This window comes from Ochotona princeps, chromosome 15, assembly GCF_030435755.1.
Source record: "Ochotona princeps isolate mOchPri1 chromosome 15, mOchPri1.hap1, whole genome shotgun sequence".
NCBI classification, from domain to species: Eukaryota; Metazoa; Chordata; class Mammalia; order Lagomorpha; family Ochotonidae; genus Ochotona; species Ochotona princeps.
In genome coordinates, this window is record NC_080846.1 from 24993678 (window position 1) to 25014047 (window position 20370).

Sequence of the window (20370 nt, forward strand, 5' to 3'; positions counted from 1 at the left end):
AGCAAAGGCTTGACTCACTGTGTTACAACACCTGCCCCATATAAGGTGAGCTTTGAGCTCTGTTGAATTTCACATTCAGAATAAAGTAATTCATACTGATGTAATTTAATGACGGACATGCAGGCTTACTGCTTTCCATTTATCTGGGGGAGGGTAATACTGATCTTAGGCTTGATTCTTGGTACTTCCCCCCAGAACTGGGACTACCTTCTCTAAGGTATTTCATCTAGATCAGATCTCTACCTCTACCGAAACAGGATTTGTGAGTCCCTGACTTTACATGTTCTACAATGGAAACATTGCTGTTTTTAGAAAAAATGTGGAAATTAGTGAAAATTTAGATTTAAGATACTACTTTCTGTAAATCGCCCTCGAGTGATACTCAGTGACATCTAGAGATTCAGAAATCACAGATCAACTTAAGTGTCCTCCGTATAAGACAAGAACTCTATCCTGTACTTTGTTTAATTGCTCTTTTTTATTCATAGACTTTGCTTTTTAGAATAGGATGCCTTTTCATAAGCATTCCTCTAGGAATCAGGACTGTGTTTTGTTTGCTGTGCATGTTGTCTGTCAAGATCTAAACAGAGTAGGTCTTGTACTTTTGCATGTGAGACTATGTTAGCATTCCTTTGGGGGATTTATAAAGGTTTTGTGTGCTCATCTGCATCTGCGATGGACTTCTGAATTCTGGAATTGTGGATGGCACCCAGAAAGGAACACAAGGAATGGCTGCTAAGGTACCAAAGAGCACAGTGGCAGGAGGAATGCAACCAACCATGGCAGCGGCTGTGAATCCTGTGGGAGGGACACAGTTCTGCCCTGCCCACTCATCTCTTTGTTACTCATCCCTTCCTTTGTGCCAGGCACTACATCAGCTCCTGCAGAATACACCTGTGAACAAGAGGCCCCATGCCTTGTCCCACGTTCTGGCAGAATTAAGAGTCTAGAGACTCATCTGTTCTAAGAAGCATGGTATGTTTCTTGGGGTACATGACTTTACTTTCTGCCTTAGTGATTTATGCCAGACTTTGTATCGTACTGCATGGTCCTCCTGGTTCAGCTCCCCATCTACCAAAGGGGAGGCAGAATGAACCATATTCACATCGTGATTGATCTGATACTCCATGATGACCTAATGCAGTTGCCGAGGACCACTGTAAATGTAAACAAGTGGAAAATGCAAACTACAGAAGGGCAATCACAGCTATTGGGGCACACAGACAAAAGGTGTTCTGAGAGCCAGGGGGAGTTTAAGCAGAGGTCAGAAGGAGTGTCTTTGTTAGCCGGATCCCAGAGGATGGGGGAACTGGAATGTCCAGGGAGAGTTTTTCATGTTCATGTACTTTTTCTTATGTTTCCTACACATATTAAAGCCAATATTGAAATGACTAATTTAATTTTTATATATGCTAATGTCACACCATCAATCTACTTCTAACCTTGCCACCCTCGCGATAGCTATTCCCCATCCTAAGGCAGTGTCCTAGAGTCCCAGAGACTAACAAACATTTATGACCAAAACCTTCAAGGTTTGGCATTGCTGATGGGCCTTTATCTAACTCATATTGCGAATGATCTTTATAATATGGTATTTCCATTTTACCTTTCTAAAGATAACAAAAACATGGAAAATTTCATGCTATAATTGCCTTCTTCTTGATCTGTCCCTTCAAATTCTCAAGATTTTACTATCTGTGTAGTAAAGACAGATCACAGTGAGGCACCATTCAGTAAGCACCAGGAAGCCGGTGTTGTCCCAGAAGTCAATTCTAGAAGGTCTTTCCCGAATCCTGCATTTTGTGGTTCAGAGACTGTTGACTGTTGTCCACCTCTCACTAAGTGTACCGGTGGATACAGTGGCAGCACCCTGACCTCAGAGCTGCTGGTCAGGAGCTAGTGGCCACTCAGGGGAGCTCAGTCTCCCTCCTTTGGTGCCCCCTCCCCTTAACGGCAAATTCCCTGAAGGACAGGGAATACCCAGATGCGCTCTAACGACCAATTTACATCTGATGAAGTCATCGTCAGCCAAAGATTGTACACTGAAGATGCATTGGAGATCCTTGTTCTGCTGAGCCACACCACTCACGACAGGGGGCCACCTAGTGATGCCAGGGCTACATGAACATGCCCTTTGCCCTGCCCAGCTTTGAGACAGTACTGCTCTGTGTATCGCTGGCCCAGGCAAAGATCAAAATCCAAACTCCTAAGAATGGTTTCTGCTGTATCTGCAATTCTTTTGCACTATTATCACATATTTAAAAGATCAAGCTGCTTCATCCCAACTTCAGGGCAGTGGTTAAGATGCCGGCCTGCCATTTCCAAGAGCCCGAGTTCAAATCCTGGCTCCACTCCCAACCCCAGCTTCCTGTCACTTTGCCCACTGCGAAGCAGCAGGTGAGGGGCTTGTGTTCTCGCTGCCCATGGGGAAAGACCTGGTTTGAATTCTGTGCTCCCAGCTTCAGCCTGGGCCCTCCCTGGCTGTTGTGGGCCATTTGAAGAGTGAGCAAATGGAAGACTCCTGTGACTGGGAGTAGAGATAGTCATTTTAGGGTTAAGTCCTGACAAGTCAAAGTGATTTCTTAAGAGAAAAAAGAGGAAGGGAAGGAAAAACAGGAACCAGACCCCATGAGTTATATAACCAGTGAGGGCCATGCAGGGGAACATGAAAAGGGAGGGAAGTTGGAATCCCGTGGGTTGGTATTTCTGAGTGGGAGCTTTTTTGTCTCCTTTGTGGGAGTGTATAATTGGCATTAGAAGAACATTCGAGGTTGTTTTGGGGAGTAGAAGGAACTCATATCTAACCAATAATGGATGGGGTAGGCAGCTCTTCTTGTTTTTATTGGAAAGTTAGATATACAGACAGAAGGAGAAACAGAAAGATCTTCCATCTGCTGATTCACTCCCCAAGTGGCCACAACGGCCAGAGCTAAGCCAATCTGAAGTCAGGAGCCAGGAACTTCCTCAGGGTCTCCCACATGGGCACATGTTCCCAAGGCTTTAGACCATCCTTGACTGCTTTCCCAGGGCACAAGCAGGGAGCTGAATGGGAAGTGGAGCAACTTGAACATGAACTGGTGCCCACATGAGATCCTGGTGGATGCAAGGTGAGGATTTAGCCACTAGGCTATCACACTGGACTTGTTGATAATTTTTAACAGCCTTAGTCCAATATCCCTTTGTTTATGGTTTCCTACTTAGTTCATGACACAGTCTAAGTCATTTCTTCAATGATCTATGAGACACACTTCGGATTGGATGTTCTCAGCTTTCTCTGTTTTGGATTCACTCATGTGCCTGTGACCGTGGACTTGTGTTCTTGCATGCATCCTACATCTGGGTGTTGAATGATGGTGGGAATCCAGACAGACCAACTCTGCTCCTGGGAGGAGGACAGCTGGAGGTGGATAGCTGTTGGCCTTATGGAAGACAGGCACTTTCAGCGACTCATCTTGACGTCTCCCTCGGCAGCAAGCACAGCCCTTCCTTTACTATGTGCTACGGGAAAGTACTTGTTGAACTCAATGGAAAAGGCTATGATTTCAGGAGGGCTTGGTGACAAGTCAAACAGAAGTCTGTCCCCATGCCAGACAAATATTTAGCTTGCAGTGGGAATTGTTATACTCGGACCGCCTTTGCCACAGAAGTCACTGCCCTGTGTTTACTGCGGCTTGGGGAGCGTGACAACACTGACATGCATAGGGCTCCAGTGAGTCCCAGCCAGGTTTTCTCTTTTTGTTAAGCTTTTTACAGTTGTTTTTATTAGTTATTCCTTCATGCTGTCTTAGACAGTTGTGCCATAAAAGTATTAATGTGGTGGTTTAGAAGATCCTCCATGGCATTTAAGATTGATGAGCTACGTAGGTGGCGATGAAAATTTTACAGCATTTTTGTTGTGGTTGTTGTACTTTCTGTGTTCCACCTCATTTAGAAAATATTAAAAACAAAACAAGCCCTTTGAGGACATCATATGCTCCTACTGCAGCCCAGCGGTGACCCTGTTTGCCCAAGCTGTGTGGTACAGCTGCCCCTCTTGCTCAGTTTCCATTACTCTGAAATTTCCTGTGAAAGGTGCCAGACACCTAGAGCCAAGTTTGTCAGCTTCCATAGGCCTGGACAATTGCCACTCCTGTTCCTGGAAACAATCCCCTCCTTGCTTCTACACACACACACACGCACACAGTTGGTACTGTTTTTTCTTAATTTTTTTTAAAAGGCAGAGAGATAAAGGAGGAGGAAAAAAAACGGGAGGAGAGGGAGGGAGGGAGGGAGGGGGAGGGGGAGAGAGAGAGATAGAGAGAGAGACTGAGAGAGAGAGAGACTGAGAGATTGAGGGAGAAGGTTCCCAAGTACTGGTTCACTCTGTGAATGTCCATCATGGTCACGGCCAGCCTGGACTGGGCTAGGTCAGGCTGAAGCCAGAACTGAGGAGCTAGGTCTCCCACATGGGACCAGTTACTTGAACCATCACCTTTGCTTTCCAGAGGCTGTCTTCTGCTGCCTTCCCAGGCATATTAGCAGGGAGCTGGACTGGAAGGAGAGCAGTCAGTACCCGAGCCAGTATCCATTATGGGATGCTGATGATGCAGGCCCTGGCTTAACCTGTTACACCCAATGTTAGTTAGCCTCAACTGGTGTCTTTAAAAATTTTTTTTAATAATAAAACATTTTATTTTTGATGTTGTTTACATAGTTGAGAGAGATGTATGCCCATGTGAACCAATGATTAGTATGGGGAGAATGAATAGGGAAAAGTGGATGAAACAACTGTTTCCAATTTTCTTTTTCTTTCCTGTATTTGGGGGAAAGTGAGCTGAAGGCCACTTCCAACATCCCAACTGTATTAGTACCCAGGAATTGGGGACGTCCAACCAATGTCATCCCAGGGTCCCTGATGTGGAACATATTCTGAAGGTACTGTTTAAATGACTTTGATAATTCTGAATGCTGCTGTTCCAAGGCTAAGAAAATCTTTCCAAGGTCCATTTGCTGACATAATCCACCTTAGAGTCTCTATTAGCCCAGATACTTGCTAAGTTCTGCCATCTGTGATACTAGAAATCTTCTGCAGGCCTGAATGAACTGAAGAAAGCAGGGAGGGGGGAGGGGGAGGGAGAGAGAGCGAGCGAGCGAGCAAGCAAGAAAGAAATCTATGTTATTTCACTCCAGGGGCCAAAGCCAGCAGCCAGAAACTCCACCTGAGTCTCTCATGTGGGTGGCAGGGACCCAAGTCCTGAGCCACCTGCGCTGCCCCTCAGGGTGCCAGATGGGAAACAGAGTTGGGGCTTGGTCTGGGGTACTCTGATGGGGAACATGAGCATCCCGAGTGGTGTCATATGCCATTGTCAAATGCCCGACCCCAGTCCAGACTTGGATCCTCAGGGATTCCACCTTCTCGGGTTCCCGGGATGTCCTCTCTGCTTATCTCCCCAAGGGGAGGCTTTCTTGACTGCTCCTCCTCCTCTCTACTTGACCCTCTTGCTTAGAACATCTCATCCGATCCCATGCTTCAACATCCATCAATACGTCGTGGATTCCAGATTTAAATCTCAACCCCTGGCCCCTCCTCTGTGCCCCACACATAAAGATCCAAATGCTAAGACCTCGACTCACTCATCTGATTGGCACCTGAAACTCAAACTCTTGACTTCTCCAAACCTGTTCTACTCAATGCCTCCCTCCCCAGCTTCCTCATCTCAGGAAATGACCCCAAAGCTCAGTAGTCACCATTGACTCTTCTCTTTCTGTCCCTCCTCTCAGTGCAGGTGCAGCATTATCAGTAGGTTTTGCTGACTTTGTCTCCCAGATACTTACTTACTCTACCTGCTGTTGACACCTGTATGAGGCCACCCTGACCGAAGCTACCACCACAGCTGTCCTAATCCCTCTCTGGTATTCCTAGTATAGTATCACCCACCTGCCAGAAGGTTGTTATGATTATTAAGAGACATGGCCAATGGTTGCATTGCAGCTAAAGCTGCGAGCTGAAAACTCAATCCAGGTCTCTCTCACACGGGTATCAGGAACCTAAAGCACTTGAGTCATCACTGTTGCCTCCACAAGGCCTGCATTAGCAGGAAGCTGGAATCAGAGAACTGGGATTTGAACCCATGTATTCTGACACGGGACACAGGTTTTTATCCAGCAAGTCAAATGCCTGTCCCAGAGAAGGTTGTTTTAAGATATAAGCAGAGGATTAGCATTGTGGTAAAGTGAGTTAAGCTATTACCCATGTTGCTTACAGCCCACATAGGCACTGGTTCATGTCCTGGCTACTCCATTTTCAATCCAGCTCCTTACTAAAGAGTTGGGAAACCAAGAGAGGGTGGTCCAAATAATTGGGGTGCTGCCACCCACATGGGAGACCTGGGGGAAGCTCCTGGATCCTGGTTTTGGCCTTGTCCAGTCATTGGCCATTGCAACCATCTGGAGAGCAACCACTTGACAGAAGATCTCTCTTTCTGTAACTCTGTTTCAAATAAATCAATCTTTTTTTTTAATTTTTATTACAAAGTCAGATATACTGAGAGGAGGAGAGAGAGAGAGGAAGTGGAGCTGCCGGGATTAGAACCAGCGGCCATAAGGGATCAAGGCGAGGACCTTAGCCACTAGGCCACGCTGCCAAGCCCCAAATAAATCAATCTTAAAACTAAAAAAGATGGCCCCGGCGGTGTGGCCTAGCGGCTAAAGTCCTCACCTTGAAAGCCCCGGGATCCCATACGGGTGCCGGTTCTAATCCCAGCAGCTCCACTTCCCATCCAGCTCCCTGCTTGTGGCCTGGGAAAGCAGTTGAGGACGGCCCAATGCATTGGGACACTGCACCCGCGTGGGAGACCTGGAAGAGGTTCCTGGTTCCTGGCTTTGGATCGGTGCACATCGGCCCGTTGCGGCTCACTTGGGGAGTGAATCATCGGACGGAAGATCTTCCTCTCTGTCTCTCCTCCTCTGTGTATATCTGACTTTGTAATAAAATGAATAAATCTTAAAAAAAAAACCTAAAAAAGACATAAGTAGAATGTACCTTTTCCACGCTAGAGGTTTCCAGTCACATTCTGAATCAAAACCACAGCCTCGGGGGTCCCCCAAGACAGGTTCTTCCCCCACCTCCCCAGCCCAGAATCCTTAATCATATCAAACTCCAGCCACAACAAATCCTGCACACATTGAAGGCCTTTGCACCAGTTCTGCCTGTGCCACACACTTGTTCCAGACCACTCCAGGCCTGTCTCCTTCTTACCATTTAACCATCAACTTCAGAGTCACCTCTTTGTTATAGCTTACTCATGCACTCATGCACAAGAGCATGACTGAGTTTTCCAATTGTTTCCATCCAAAAAATAGGAGTCTATTGTAATGGAGTGTGAAACAAAGAACTGGAAAAGCTAGCTCCAGCAAGACTGAAAGAGTGTAGCATCCCAGGGGAGAAGGGGGTCTTTGCTGAGAGCTTGCCACACCATGGGAAGGGCCCAGGGACAAGAAGCAGGGAACCCGAGCACGGCCCCTCACTGCCTTCTGCAACTCCAGGTTCTGGAGCTACTTCCTGCAGGAATGAGTGTGTTTAGCAAGCACGGCAGGAACATCTCTGCTCCTGTCACTCCCCCACCTTCTAATGTTCACTTATTGCTCTACATGCCAAAGTCACTTAGTTAAATCAAGGTTTACAAAATTCATGGAAACTTCCAAATTTGCAAGTGAATGTGGCTTGGAATGGGCTATGGCCAGGATTCTCAGATTAAAAGCACACATGCTCTGTGTTCGTTTCTAGAAATGGCCTTTTTAATAGGTTTTCTGACCTAGCTAAAATAAGTGAAAGGATGGATTTGTGTTCCTGGTAAGTGCCGGCCTAGCCAAACTGGAACAGAAGGAGTAACATTTACTGTCACACCAGAATGCACAAGGAACTCATTTTCCAGGCTCAGGATGGGAACATTTGCCTTTGGCACCCTGCTCTTTCTGTCTACATTAGCTTCATACATGGTTCTCAGTGAGATGCAAGCATGGGAAAGGATGCATTCACAAGGAAATGCCGAGCTAAAGGAAGCATGCAGGTCCAACTCTTGGACACTTGCAAATGTTGATGACAAGAGGATGGTATCTGTCTTTGAGAGGATGTCTCTCTGACATGTGGATGCCAGCATGACTGCTCTAGTTTCTTTAAAGGGCAGATCCCAGTGAATGGAGTTACTGCATGGCAAAACCATGAAAATCACGTACCAACTGGCTACATTCGATCTTGAAAATAAAGGAGGCCACCATGCTGCTGCCTTAGTCAGAGGCCACTTCCCCAGCTGAGCATGGAACATCATGCTTTGGAGTCCATGACCTAAATGCAGGACCAGCCAGACCACTTGCAGCACCCAGTGAAATGAAAACACAGGCTCCTACTTCTGCTCCTCCTCCAAACTTCACGTTAAAATTCAATCCCTAGTATGAGGTATTAAGAGGTGGGCTATTTCACAGGTGATTAGGGTTCTGCTTGTGGGAACTAATCAACAAATACTAAAAATGAGATAATGTGCCCTACTGAATGGAACAGAAAAAAATTTTAAAAACAAAAAGAAGTGATCTTGGGACTCTTTTGATAGGCATTTCAGAACCACTCCTGAATATAATCACCAACTATTTCCAAATACTGATTAGCCCATGCAAATAGTCTGATGTTCTTGATTTAGTTTGGGTAGATCTTCATAAATACCTGGGGAGCATTTTTAAAAATACAGATTCCTGGGGCCCAGTGCAATAGTGTAGTGGTTAAAGTCCTTGCCTTGAAAGCGCCTGGATCCCATATGGGTGGTGATTCTAATCCTATGTTGGAGACCCAGAAGAAGTTCCAGACTCCTGGCTTCAGATCAGCTTAGCTCTGGCCATTGCGGCCACTTGGGGAGTGAATCATCGGACGGAAGATCTTCCTCTCTGTCTCTCCTCCTCTCTGTGTATCTGAATTTCCAATAAAAAATAAATGAATCTTTAAAAAAATACAGATTCCCAGGCAGACCAGTAAATTCAGAATCTCTTAGTCATACATTCCCCTCAGGAAAGCAGACAAAAACCAAAATAAATAAAAAATTCCTTTCTCCTCCTTATTTATTTAGCTTTTTGCTATTTCTAATCAGGTAAGTAAAAGGTTACAAGACTCAAGAACTCTGCCTGAGACACTGGCATCCCATATGGATGCTGGTTCAAGTTCCAGCTCTTCCACTTCTGATCCAGCTGCCTGCTAATACAAGTGAGAAAACAGCAGAAGATGGCCCAAGTTCATGGGTGCCTAAACCCATGTGGGAGACTGGGATGAAGTTCTGGGCTCCTGGCTTCAGGTTAGTACAGCCTTGGCTGTGGATAGAAGATCTCTCTCTCTCCCCCTTTCTCCCTCTCTTTGTCTCCTTCTAAGTAACTCTCAAAATAAATATGTTTAAAAAAAGACTACCAAACTCAGTATTGACAATTATTATCTTCAGTAAAAATTAAGTTTGCTCAAAAAAAAAATTAAGTTTGCTCACGTCAGCTTACAAGGTGTATGCAACCATTTCCTAAAGCTCAGTTGGTCATAAATGTCAGGATAGGATAGGAAGAGTCAAGAGAAAGAGAGTACACACTCTTTTGTATTGCAGGGGTGGTGCTGTGGTGCAGCAGGTTGCACTGCTGCCTGCAATACTGACGTCCACATAAGTGCCAGTTTGAGTCCTCGTTTCTCCTCTTTTTCATCCAGTTTCCATCTAAGGTCCCTAACACCTATGTGGTGACCAACATGGAGTTGCGGTTCCTGGCTTCAACCTTGTCCAGCCCTAGCTATTGTGGCCATTTGTGGTGTAAGGCAGCATTTGAAAAATTTCTTCCTCTGTCTCCCTGTCTCTCTATGACTCTTTCTTTCTTTCCTTCCTTCTTTCCTTCCTCCCTCCCTCCCTTCCTTCCTTTTTTCCTTTTAAAGATTTACTTATTTTTATTGGAAAGGCAGATTAACAGAGAGGACACACAAAAGATCTTTTGTCTGCTGGCTTAATCTCCAAATGGTCGCAACAGCTGGAACTGAGCCTATCCCAAGCCAAGAGCCAGGAGCTTCTTCTGGGTCTCCCATGTGGATGCAGGGTATCAAGACTTTGAACCATCCTCTGCTGCTTTCCCAGGTCACAAGCAGGGAGCTGGAAGGGAAGTGGAGTAGCTGGGACATGAACCAGGATCCCAGTGCTTGCAGGGGGAGGATTAGCCAATTGAACCATCTCAATGGGCCCTGTAACTCTGCTTTCAAAGAACTCAATAAAAAATCAAACCTTATTACAGGACTAGATCTTTCTCTTCCAGGACATCCTGGGGCACCTGGCCCTCTGTGTCCCACTGAGGGTCAGGAAAGCCCCAGAAGCCTGGAGAGGAGGCTAAGGGAGATGAGCATGGAGGCAGTGGTCGAGCAGGATGCCTCACAGTCACCTGCCGCTCACCTGCATCCTGAATCGGCACTCATCCTAAGGTGCTTCAGATGGAAGAGAAACAGGTTTAGGTTTCTAAGGTTATCTCTAGCAGGCTTTGCTTATTGGGACTGTGGGAGGCTGGGAGCCTTTCCTTAGCTCTCAGGGAGAGAGGATAGAGGCTTCACACATCATGAGACCTCCATGAAGCTTCTGGAAGCAGCCACGCCCACCCCTTCTCCCCCAGCAGGGCATTCTTGCCCCAGTGTCTATTGCTGGGCCAGAAGGTCCAGCAAACCACTTCTGCCTCGTTTCCTGAGCCCTGAAGGCTCAGCGGGAATGACTTTGGCTGGAGTGTGTGGATCTTGGGCTCCTCTTTCTCTTCTGCTCCCCATTTTCCCAACAGCTGCCCAAATAGCCTATATCCCACCTGGAAGACTTTGCATTGGCTCACACTGCACTGGTTGTATGAATCACTTAATACCTAACTTGCAGTATTGTTAATGAATTATGGGAGTGATCGTTATCGGACTGTGATCACATAAATGGAGGGCGGCAAGGCCGTGGTCACACAGCAAGTGGAGCATTAAGTGCTGAAACAGAGAGAAGGAATCCACATTCCTGGCCCTGGAACTCCCTAGGAAAAGACTGCCCTGATAACATGCATGTCCTCACCAACCCAAAACCTACCATCTGAGCTGCCTGCATGCAGCCTTCAAAAATACTTATTGACCCCAGCACAGTAGCCTAGTGGCTAAAGTCCTTGGCCTTGCATTTGCTGGGATCCCATATGGGTGCTGGCTGCCCCCACCATTTCCATTCCAGCTCCCTTGTAGTCTAGGAAAGCAGTAGAGGATGGCCCAAGGCTTTGGGACCCTGCACCCATGTGGGAGACCTGTCAGGAACTCTTGGCTCCTGGGTTCAGATCAGCTCAGCTCAGCTCCAGCTGTTGCGGCGACTTGGAGCGTGAACCAGTGGATGGAACATCTTTCTTTCTGTGATCTTTTTTGTAAAAACAAAACAAAACCAAAAAACCCTGACTTTCCAATAAATTATAAATCATTCAAAAAAATTCTGTTTATTAAAAAATTACTTGTGATTTTAAAAACAATTATATCAGCTAGGATCCCATTATGAGTATACTCAGATAAATACTTTTAAAAAATTGTTTGATTTTCAGATTACAGATCCCCTTCTCACATGCAGATTTCACTTCTATTGGGTATACTCCTAGGCGTGGAATAGATGGGTCACATGGCAGGTTTATTTGCAATTTTCCAAGCACTCTCCATACTAATTTCTGCAGTGGTTGTACTAGCTTACACTCCCACCAGTAGTGAAGGAGGGTGCCTTTCTCCCCTCATCCACGCAGGCAGGTATTGTTAGTTGAGTTCTGAATGTAGGCCAGTCTCACTGGCATTAGGTGGTACCTCAGTGTGGCTTTCATTAGTATTTGCAGTAGCACAATCTACAATAGCAAGGACATGGAAACAATCCAGATGTGCGTCCAAAGAAGAGTGGTTAAAGAAACTGTGGTACATCTACTCCATGGAATATTATTCAGCTATTAAGAAAAATGAAATTATTCTATTTACAACAAGGTGGTCCCAACTAGAGACCATTATGCTCAGTGAAATGAGTCAATCACAAAAGAATACCATATATTCTCTTATATAAGGAAATCAACATGGAAAGTGTAACTTCAATAATGCAATCCATATTTTTGTTTGTTTGCTTTGTTGGCTGTATCCCATGTGTTTTGATGTTTTTATTTCAGTTCGGATTATTCCAAATAATTTCTTTTCTCTTGTCAAATTCGTCATAGACTCATGGATCATACAATGGCGTCATTTTTCCCAAGAGACTTTTGTGTTTCCTTTTTGTCACCCATGTGTTGGTTACTCAGTGGTGCATTTTTTCATGGTGCTGTAATTTGTTGGTGATGTTGTTGTTGCAGTTGTTCTAACTCATACAAGTTGTTGACCTTGTTTCATGGCTTCCCACTTATGGTAATGTATAGTGATGGAGTACTGGGGTCTATCATATACAGACGTAGGGGTATAATGGAACATGCATCTCTGCTTGCAGACAAAAGATGGATCCCAATGAAATTGTTGGACATGTGTAGACAATGATGCTGGACTGTCTGACATTGTCTGTACCAACAATGTCGGGGTACACTTAAATAAGAGACTGACAGAATTATGATTCCTTACGAAGGACTACACTATTGTAACAAAATGGGAATAATCTGATGGGGGTGGGAGTTTAGGGGGGAACCTCAGCCTATACGAAATTGTACCACATAATTCAAAATTCAAAATAAAAATATATTAAAACTGAAAAAAATAAAATTTACGGGTTACAAAATGAAAAAAAAGTTTGATTTTCAATATTTAAAGAATCTCATGATCTTTTAAAAAAATGAGTTGACTTATGATAAAGTCAGAGTTTTATACAGAGAGAATCTTCCATCCACCAGTTCACACCTAAATTGGTTGCAATGGCCAGGGTTGGGCTAAGGTGAAAGCTAGGAGTCTGGCTTTTCGAGTCTCTCACTTGTGTGCAGGGGCCCAAGCACTTGGGTTGTCTTCTGATGTTTTGCTGTGCACATTAGCAGGGAGCTGGATTGGAAGTGGAGCAGCCAGGTTTCAAGTGCCCCTATGGGATTGCTGGCAGCTTAGATGTAGGCTTTACCAATAGTGCTACAATGCTGGCACCTCTCATGGTCTTCATAAATGGATTTTTAAAAAAATTGTGGTGGGCCTAGGGAGATGGCTCAGTGGCTAAATTCTTAACTTGTATGCGTCAAGGATCCCACATGGGCACCAGTTCATGTCCCAGCTGATCCACTTCCCATCCTGCTCCCTGCTTGTGGTCTGGGAAAGCAGTTGAGGACGGCCCAATGCTTTGGGATCTTGCACCCGTGTGGGAGACCTGGAGGAAGTTCCTGGCTCCTGGCTTCAGATCAGCTCAGCTCTAGCTGTTGCAGCCATTTGGGTAGTGAACCAGTAAATGGAATATGTTTGTCTCTCCTTTTCTCTATAAATCTGCCTTTCCAATAAAAATAAATAAATCTTTAAAAATTGTGGGCTGCAACTGCCAAGGAGGCCACAGGGAATTGGATGCCCTCAGAGGCAGAGTACTCTGAGGTCACCCACCCCCAACCGGAGCTTCCGCAGGGGATGGAAGAAGTCCAAACACTACCGCGCAGAAACCGTCGTCGGAAAGACAACCAGAAGCCCTGAGCGGTCCGCAGACACAGAAGAACAATAAATGTCCTTCGGGACCAGGGAGGAGAGCTTTTTCTGGTCCGAGCCTGGCTCCACCTCTGGACCCCCGCCCTCCCTCGCAATGACCATCTGGATTGCTTCGAAAACCCTTCACAGCAAACAATCATACAAACTAAAAAAAAACTAAAATAGACAAACAACAAAAAGTAGAGCTTGAAATCTGACAGGAAAGAGCTGGTGTGGATTAGCTCATGCCTCGCTGGGTGGAACACAAAGATTAGTTACTCCTCACCATGGTGTTGAGGATTTTCCTGCACCCCCCCCCAAAAAAAAATGTTCTGCACCTTAAATGTTGACAAATATCTTGTTAGAGTTACAAGCCAGTCTAGATTATCCCAAAATCTGCCAAGATCAACAAAATTATACTTCAACACAACAAATGGCTAAATACCAAAATGAAATAGACACGATACAGCTGAATGGTACCCTATAGCCATTTTAAGGTATATAGCAGCCAGTCCAGTCCTGTATATAACCTAAAATTGAGATGTCAATGAGCTAATCATAGGTTGTGGTTAGGACTTGCTTTTTTTTTTTTTAACATACTGGTTACTCAAAACCATGTCAATTCCATAATATTGCAAATTGCTGTTGATGTTATATTGGGACTCTTAATTGACTGTGATAATATTCTACCAGCTCTAACTTCGGACCAGAAATGGTCTCCCCAAGAAACTGTTCAACCCATCTGGACAATAAGTAGCTGGACTCCATGCTTGGTATATGTTTGCAATGAAAGAATCTTGATTGAATTTGAACTGTAATGCTGCATCAAGGTGGAGGAATCCACCAGGGGGGAGGGGAGGGGGAGGGGTGGGGGGATTCCCAGAGCCTATGAAACTGTCACATAATGCAAAATAATTAATAAAAATATATATAAAAAATTGTGGGCTGGTGTGGTAGCTCAATAGGCTAATCCTCCATCTGCAGTGCTGGTATCCCATGTGGGCACCTGTTCAAGTACTGGGTTCTTTACTTGTGATCCAGCTCTTTGCTAACGTGCCTGGAAAAGCAGTGGAGGATGGGTGATTGCTTGGGTCCCTGCTTCTTTGGAGATCTCCAGGCTCCTGATTTTGGACTAGCCCAGCTCTGGCCATTGTGGCCATTTGGAGGGTTTACCAGTGGATGGGAGACCTCTCTTTCTCTCTCTCCCTCTGTAACTCTGACTTTAAAATATATAATCTTGGGGAAAACCAAAAGGATCTATTGGTTTTTATGATTTTGTATCCCAAAGACATGGGATCTTTTGTGCCAGCTGAGACTGAATACTTTCACCTGCCAGTAAGTGTTCTCAGCCACACCCTTGGACTTGATGTGGGAGTCTGGCGAAAGGCTTAGACAACCTCACAGTTCACAAGGGACCAGCTCACAGAACCAGGACTGAGAAAAGGCTGAAGCTGAAGCTGTGCACAAACATCCCCATGCGAATTTTCAAGCCTGTGGGTTTTTTTTTTTTTTAGATTTATTATTATTGGAAAGCTGGATATACACAGAGGAGGAGAGACAGAGAGGAAGATCTTCCATCCGATGTTTCACTCCCCAAGTGAGCCGCAACAGGCCAGTGCGCGCCGATCCGAAGCCGGGAACCAGGAACCTCAAACCTCTTCCAGGTCTCCCACGTGGGTGCAGTGTCCCAAAGCTTTGGGCTGTCCTCAACTGCTTTCCCAGGCCACAAGCAGGGAGCTGGATGGGAAGTGGAGCTGCCGGGATAAGAACTGGTGCCCACATGGGATCCTGGGGCGTTCAAGGCGAGGACTTCAGCTGCTAGGCCACGCCGCCGGGCCTAGGTTTTTCTTTTAAATCCTCTGTCTTCCCCAGAGAAGATCTTGAACTCGGGTTATCAGGAGTCCTCAGCTGCCCTGGTCACATTTACAAATATTTTCCCAAACAGACACTTAGAATTTTTTCACATTGCTATCAGACACATAATACTGTAACGTTGATCAAAGTGCTCCAAGAATACTGTACAAACGTAAGATGCCAAACATTTAACCCCAAAGCCGCCTCCTCTTGTAGGGAAAACGGGCTCGGGTTCAGGAGCAGATGAAACGCTTAGCTTAGCATTTCACGACTTGCCACGGGTCTCTTATTTAGTGCACCCCAAAAAGCAAATAAAAAAGAGGACATTATTCACCAATTCAGCTGCAGCCCTCCCTCTTAATGGCACTGTCTTAAGGCAGTGGACTTCCTTGGTTTCACTGGCTCCAGCTTATGTGGCTGGGTGTGTATTAAAACTTTAAGATAGAAACAGAGTTGCAACTGCTTTCCTGCTGAGTCTGAGCCTCAAATGGAAGAAGAGGTGGTTTTCTCCACCTGCTCCCGTGGAAGGCAGGCAGGCAGGCAGGTGAGCAGCTGTGTTTTGACTCTGGGCTCCTAACTTCCCTGTGTTTCAGACCTGTGCTGGTCTCAGTTCCCATATCTGGTGCCACAGCCCCTTCAGGACTGCCGGGCTGTCTTGGAGAAGGTAAAACCAAGGCCTCTGGGCAGGAATGCTCCAGACCTGACTGCAGAAGCGGTGCCCCTGTGGGAAGCAGAGATGTTGGGGCTGCCCTTCCTGCTCCTCCAGGGTGAGAATTTCCACACTGCAATTCTCAGATCTCTCACCACTCCTGTAGTGCTCCTGGAGACCTTCCCAGTGGGCTGGAGACTGGGAGAGTCTTTGGGAAGTTCCTGGCCAGCCTTAGGGGAAACATTTGAAAATAATAATTCAGCAACGGGAGGGAGGAGAGTCTGCTATCAGACCTCCTGTCTCACTCGGAAGGCCCAAAGGAATAAGCCTTGTCTTTGAACTCCCAGGCACTTGTTAGTCCTCTACTTTGAACTAGAGAACTAGGAAGGAATGTGCTGCCTCCCTGAGGGAGGCAAGGGGAGGAGAGTAAGAGAAAACATATACAAATACCCTGCTTTGTGCAACTAATATGCAGAGTACAAAAAAAGTAACACATATGAACAAAGTCAGCATTTTGAAAATTTGGTGATTGCTTATAGCCCTGGCCTCTACTCTTGAGGAACAGTGGTTTTTCTACCTACTAGTTAATTTTTTATTTAGTGGGCGTTTAAGCTTGTGACTATAAAAGTACATTGAAAATATGTCATGGTGTCATTGCAGGGATTGAAAGGAAAATAGAAGATGGGGGAGGGTGAAAGTGAGGGAGAGGACGGTGTGGGAAATATCATTTTGTTCCTAAAAATCTATGAAATTCCCCTTCTAACAAATAATTTTTAAAAAAACCCACATGCATAAATATGTAAATTAAGTGCATGCTCTGTCAGACAGTGATAAATACTTTGAGTAAAAACCAGTGGTGGTGGTGACAGGCTGTTTTCGGAGTGTTGGGTTGGGTTAAGCTTGGGTCAGGGTGGAGACAACAGGCGATTACTCAGCTCACCCTTTCCACCCAGAAGCTTCCTGTGCGAGTGTACTTCCTTCTGAAACTTCCTGCTGGTTGCAGCCCCGGACCTGTGTGCTGTCCCCTGGGACTGTGACCCCAGACTCCCCCTTTACTGTTTGTGTTAACTTCTGTGAGAGATTGAGGCTTGGGGTTTGCTGACGACTAATTGGCTTAGCCTCACCTACTTAAGCTTATTTGCATGAATTATGCAAGGAGGAAAACCTTTAGATGTTTTTCTTGCACCAAGGAAATTCAGTTTTTTTTTTTTTTTTCTAAACACTGGTTGAATTCATTATCACAGTGCGCCTGTGAGGTCACACTGGTTAATTATCACAAGGCTGGTGAGCAAGTTCAACCCAGGATGACGAACACTATACAACCTCAAGGGCAACAAGCACCGATTCTTTGCAACATTCCTCCACTCAGAATGTGGTTTTGCCGTCCAGACAGGTTACAAATCAGCAGCTTTGCAGACCACGAAAACAACCCTCTGAACATTACAGGCACAGCTCCGCCCTTCCCAGCTAACAAAGAGGGAAGCCTCACTCTGGGGACTAGGAGACTCAGAATGAGGGTGGACTCCACTGACATTTAAGGGCAACAGGTGTGCAAACAGTCTCCAACCTGTAAAGTTTGAATTAGAGGGTAATGACTAACCCAGTGAAGTTAGAAGCACTCCTGTCGCCATTCAAAGGTTTGTTTCTTAAAGCACCAATGAAGTGTCAATGGTCTCAACTACATTGTAAAATATGTCCTAAAATGTGGAACTTACTGTGAGTTCATCCTCTCTGTCCCAGTGCAGTCTTCACTCCTCCAGGAAGCCCTCCTGGTCTCCCCAGAAGGAAACTGTAACCTGTGTGTCCCTGTTATACACCCATTCCATTGGAATTGTCTTATTTTTAAAAGCCTATTTTTAAAATCCAGAGAGCAGGAATTGAGTTTGTCTTTTCCTCAGTTCCATTTCCACAGCCAATACAGTGGCCAATACTTAGTGGGCACAAAATATTAGTTGAGTAAATGTTTAAACAAATGTATATAGTATTAAGCATAGGGAATCGAGCAGTTTATGTATTTTTATGTATTTGTTTATTTACTATTTTGAGAGAGAGGGAGAGCCAGCGATCATCCTCAAGTTGCCTGCTGAAATAGCCCCAATAGCCGAGGCTGGGCCAGGCTGAAGCCAGGAGCCAGGAACTCCACCTAGGTCTTCCATGGGAGCCACAGGGACCCAAACACAGGGGTGCCTCCAGGGTGCACCAGAGCAGGGAGCTGGGCAGGGAGCTGACCCAGGCACTGTGCTATGAGATGCACCTGCCCTAACCGACACCTTAGTGACTGGGCCACACACCCACCATAGCGAAGTTGATAGCATAAGTTGATGCAGTTTTTGAAACCTCTGCTGTTGTTAGCTATTATTTATTAAAATGTTCGTTGAAGTTGAAAATGAACTTAAAATGCTAGATTAAGCCATTAAACAATGAACTCTGCTCAAAGGTGACCTTCCCTGCTGTGGCCCCAGTGCCATCCGCCCTCCCTTGGCCCTCCTTTCCCTGCCCTGCCCATCAGCGCCTGTCACGGATGAGCTCACCTGTCTGCTCACTCCATGGCGGCCCCGGGAGAGCAGGAAGCTCATGTCACAGGCCCTGCTGTCTCAGTGCATACAACACAGCCTCACACAGAATGGCAGCATGCGTGTACCCCTCTGTAGCACAATGCCAGGTAGCGAAAGGCTGATGTATGGGAAGTGACTGCTGGGGTGAGGAGAGACTTAGGGTTGAAAACAAAGTTTCATGAGGGGAGCACAGGCTCTGGCTATAGTTCAGTGCTTTTTGAACCTGCTGGATGCCAGGTTGTGCACAGTAGGGATGCATTTTTATATAGCAACCTGAACATGCACGGGGAGCAAGGCTTAGCTCCCACAGTGCGTTATTCCTACTCTTGTTTATTTTTTTCTCCTTTGTTTCCTCTTTAATTCTATCTCATTAAGCAACAGAACAAAACAAAACCCACTCCACTGATTTCATGGCTCATGAATAGGTCATGAATCACTGCTTGAAAGACACAGATTCAAAGCTCTTTAGCCTGATAACAAATCCAGGTCATGAACACAAAGTAATGACTGGCTCCATGATAGCCCCCAAATAGGTTCTGAAATTTTCATGACAGCTGTGTGGATGCCTGAAAATAGATAAGGAATAGTGTATTGGAGTCGGCGCTGTAACTGCAGTGAGTCAAGCTGCCTCCTGCAATGCTGGCATCCCATATGGACAGCCAGTTTGGGTCCTGGCTGCCCCACTTCTGAGTCAGCTCTCTACTCATGCACCTGGAGAGGCAGCAGCAGATGATCCAAGTGCTTGGACCCTTGAACCCACAAAGAATAACCAGATGAAACTCCTGGCTCCTAGTTCAGCCTGGTCCAACCATGGCCATTGAAACCATCTGGGGAGTGAACAGGCAAATGGAAGATTTCTCTCCCCCTCTCTCGCTCTGTAACTCAGTCTTTCAGATAGATACATCAATCCTTAAAAACAAGTAGTTTTTAGGTTTATTGGGCATAATACAATTTTATATTTTCCTAAATGATCTAGTCAAGGTTGCTGTAAAAGAAATTCTCCACTGTATAAATAAAATTTCTTAGCATAACAGCCTATTATTCCAAACTACTTTTCTGGGGCCAGCATGGTGGCACAGCAAAGCAAGCTGCCACCTGTGATACCTGCAGCCCCTATCAGAGTATGGGTTGAGTCCTGGCTATTCTGCTTCCCATCCAGCTTCCTGCTGATGCTCTTGGGAAAGCAGCACATGATGGCCCAAACACTGGGGCCTCTGCCACCAGCACAGGAGACTCAGATGGTGTTGCTGGCTGCTGGCTTTAGCGTGGCCCAGCCCTGGTTGTCACAGCCATTTGGAGGGTGAATCAACAGATAGAAGACCTCTTTCCCCAGCCCCCCGTCCTTCCAGCCCCTGTCCCTCTGCCTTTCAAATAAACAAATCTTTAAGAAATGACTTACATTTGAAGCATCAGTATAAATGATAGCTATCTCTGACTATAACTGATTATCATGTCTGCAGATCTCAGAACTTTTCCTCATTTTATCAAGAAGCATTTTAGATGGGAGAGTTGAGCTTTGGGTTTTAATACAGATTTTTATGAGTATAACAATAGGTTCTCTGCAAATCAAAAAAAACATGTGTCATAGCCATCTTCCTGGTAGTTAATATTCATTATTAAAAGGAAATGGGCTAGGCAAAAGCTATGTGCAACATTATACAAAACAGGAGGAAACA